The 3,589-nt window shown below is 48.6% G+C and overlaps 1 long non-coding RNA gene across 1 annotated transcript in view; it reads right to left on the bottom strand.

Moving 5' to 3' along the window:
* Positions 1 to 2,098, bottom strand: part of LOC112482665 — an 8,496-nt gene extending 6,398 nt beyond the window's left edge. Inside the window, exon 1 of the long non-coding RNA XR_003047377.1 lies at positions 592 to 2,098. This is a non-coding gene — a long non-coding RNA (uncharacterized LOC112482665). The remainder of the gene's footprint in view (positions 1 to 591) is intronic.
* Between the last annotated feature and the right edge of the window lie 1,491 nt (positions 2,099 to 3,589).

Genomic DNA, 3,589 nt, shown 5'->3' with positions numbered 1-3,589 from the left:
GAAAGAGGGGAGGTGAAAAACAGAGACATTAAGTGCCAAAGCTTATGTTAATACAGCATTAAGGTTGAAAATGTAATCTCCTAGGAGTCAGGAAATTCCGAACCAGAGGGTTTCCATGGCAACCCAGCCACACTGTTCCTCTGTCCATTCCGGCCCTGTTTTCCTTGTTAAATATGATCCCGTCGTATATTATATTTTATCGAGCTAAATGTGTTACCCACAGCATGCAGAGCTCCAGTCAGCAGCAACATGGAGCTGCAGGAAATGTGTGTGAGTGGGTGGGGGGCGGGGAGGGCAGGAGGATGGATGGGCCTTCAGAATTCATCTGATACAACACAGCCGCATCTTGGGTCCTTGTATCTAATAAATGAAATAAAATTCCATTAAAGCAGCTCCCTTGAAAATAAATGAGCAAGGGCGCTGCAATCCTTGTGTTTGAAAGGAGTCACTCAGGGTGCCCACTCCTCCTGGAAGGACACAGCCAGATCCCTCACAGGCCTTCTCGGCACCCTCAGGCCCCAAGGGCAGGGCCATCACTGCCACCCCGGGCTTTCTCCTGGACAGAGTTCTGAGGAGGTGGATTGGAATTACCTGGTCCAGTGGTTCTTCACACGCTCCAGCCAATTGAAGCTCATCTGTCACTGTTCGTTAGCATCCCAGGGTGCACCAGACACCAGCAAACAGATGCGGAAAGGAAATTCAATTCTCCTCCCAAACTGCTCTCCCAGTAAGGCAGCACAATGGACAAAAGGCCTCCTCAGTGGCAGCAGGGAAACGGACTGTCAGGGAGGGCAGCTCAGTAGTGGAATGTGTGACAAAGAAACATCTGTAGGTTAATGTGGTGGAAAGAGCAAGGAATGTTAGAATCAGGCTGCCCAAAACTCGGCTGTCTCCTAGCCATGTGGTCTTCAGTAAGTCCCTTAATTTCCCTTTGTCTTAGTTTTTTCATCTGCAAAAATTGGGATAAAATTACCGTTAACCTCATATGGGCTTGTCGAAGGATTAAATGGGATAATTGATGCAAAAGCTCACTGTAAACTTCTAAATCCCTACACAAATGTCACTCTTCCAGGGAGCTCTAGAAAACCATACTGGATTCTAGAATTATGTAGTGGGTGCTAGATATTTTGTGGTTGGTTTTAAAATTCTACGCTGGGTTTCAGAATTAATTGATAGATATAAAAGAAGGGTTGGCAAACGTTTCCTGTAGAGGGTCAGAGAATAAATAGTTTAGGCTTTGGAGGCCATGCTGCGACTACACAGTTCTACTGTTACAGCTCTAAAGAAGCCAGAGATCGCACATAAATAAATGGCCATGGTTATGTGCCAATAAAACTTTATTTACAAAAGCAGGAAGTGAGCTGGATTTGGCTCGTTGGCTGTTTTTTGCCAGCCCCGGTCTAAATTGCCTATGTAGGAAACCATGCTTTTTGTGAATGCTGCTTTTCTGCCCAGAATTTAATTCTCCCTCCTCTCCACCCTCTACCTCCTGCCCTGCCAATCTCCCCACTCACTTACACACATATTTTTTTCTCTGGCCAGCTTCTTAACCTTCCATAATCAGCCAGAGTCACCTTGTCAAAGAGCAAATCAAAAGTCTCTTGGCCCTTGTCTGTTTCCCTCACAGACTGAGTTCCTTAGGGTAGCCAACTCTAGCCCCAGGCCCTAGGTCTTGATAGATAATCAGTGGATTTTTGTAGAGTGGATATACGAAAAAACACAGCATCTCAGGAACTGGGACATTGTCATTCTCTCAGGAAGTCTATGAACTGGGGCGGGTTCAAGCATCTTAGGTCTGGTATCCATCCTCTAATTATGAGCTGCTCAGTCAGAGCGTCTCTAACAATCAGAAGGCAGGATCACCTTCACAGACACAGGCCAATCTATGTGCTGACCTCACAAGCTCTGGGGCCAACCCACTCTTTGCAGGTGTGATGGCGCCCTGGGCAACACGCCAGATGGGCAGGAGCGGGTCTGTGGGAAGGTGACACTCCACAGCCACCCCTCCAAGGAAAGGCATTCCCAGTAATCGGTTTGTGTTCGTGACAGTGCAGCAGCTCCTCACACTGCCCTCGGGGAGAGTCTACCAGCCTAGACAAGTGACATGATAATGTGGAAGCTTCCAGAAGTGCAGCAGCCCTTTTGGCTTTCACATTCGCAAGCTTTCCCCATCCTCCCACTCCTGGCAGAGCAGACAGGCAGAATGGAGTTGTGTAACTCACCTCTGAGTCACACTTCCCCCAGCACAGCATTTGCTTTCTGCCTGACAGAGTTGAGCTTCCTCAGGACAGCCAGACAGGCGACTATTGTTCAAAAGTCAGGGTTGGGTGATGGGCTCTTCTGCCCCCAATATACCAGCTAAGAAGAAGTCACTTTTCATTACAGTGGTAGGGGAAGAGATATGTGTGTGGTGCATATATATAGCAGGGGTTCATGGGGACACGCAATGCACATGTTATGTCATGCATACGTCCTTTGTGCAGGCTTATGTGCTATATAGCTGTGTGATCACTGCACATGTGTGTACGTGTGTGTGTTTAGGCATACGCTTTTGTGTTTTTGTAAGGCCGTGTTGTTCTTACACATGCCTGAGAATGTCTGCTGGTTGGGCATGTGCTTTTGTCTGGGTCTGTGTGTGTCTTTAATTTAGGACTCCACTTCTCCTGGAGGACACGATAGCTTCCATCCTCAGGCCTCAGCAGATGAATATTTTATTACTTTGCTTTTGCCATGGCGTTAGGCAGTTTTCCTGTGAAAAGCCAGAGCAGGACACACTCCAGGGAGGCAGAGGTAGGAGCTCTGATGTTGGAGCCCCGGAAAGCAAATCGCTCCCCTCCCCATATCTCCCCCACCCAGCAGCTAAGTCCCGGGAGGGTTCACAGATGCCACTTGTTAGCGTCATTAGGAACTGATAAGTCAGCCCTTTTTTTCCATGTCCCCTGACAGCATTCTGTCTAAATATAAAGCGAGCACACCTGTCTTACAGGAGACTTGAGGGAGCTCCACGCTAGTCTTCCTGAAGCCAGACCAAAGCTTCTTTTCCCCAACTGCCTGGTCCTCCTATCAAGGAAGATGCTATGTCCTGGGAGCAGGAGGTCACTGTATAACCCAGATGGCAAGTGGAAGGTCCTGACTTCTCCCCACGCCCTGAGAATGTAAGTGAGGCAGCCAAGTTGACAAAGAGCCAGGAACAGAAATGCTGCAGCCAACAGGCTGTGGAGACAACTTACCCCAGTTGCTGGGCCCTCCTGGCGCCCAGCCTAAGAGTGACCCAGCCATGTGCTGTACTATAGCTGGGCTCCCCAGAAGCAGACCCTGAGACAAGGATTTAGGTGCAAATAGTTTATCTGGGAGGTGACCCCAGCCCAGAAGCACTGTGTGGACATGGGAAACAAGACAGTGAATAAAGAAAACAAATAAAGGACATAGAAATGAATAGGTTACGTCTTCCTGGGGAACCTCTGGAGATGACACACCTCAGGGCTCTCCCACTGAGGAACTGAGGTGTTTACCCATCAACTCTGACCTCATTGATCGAGGGTTGCCTGCCTCATGGGCAAAACTAGCATCCTCTGCTGTAGATTGTGAG

Source organism: Pteropus alecto, unplaced genomic scaffold (genome assembly GCF_000325575.1).
Source record: "Pteropus alecto unplaced genomic scaffold, ASM32557v1 scaffold155, whole genome shotgun sequence".
NCBI classification, from domain to species: Eukaryota; Metazoa; Chordata; class Mammalia; order Chiroptera; family Pteropodidae; genus Pteropus; species Pteropus alecto.
This window is presented reverse-complemented; position numbering and strand designations above follow the sequence as displayed.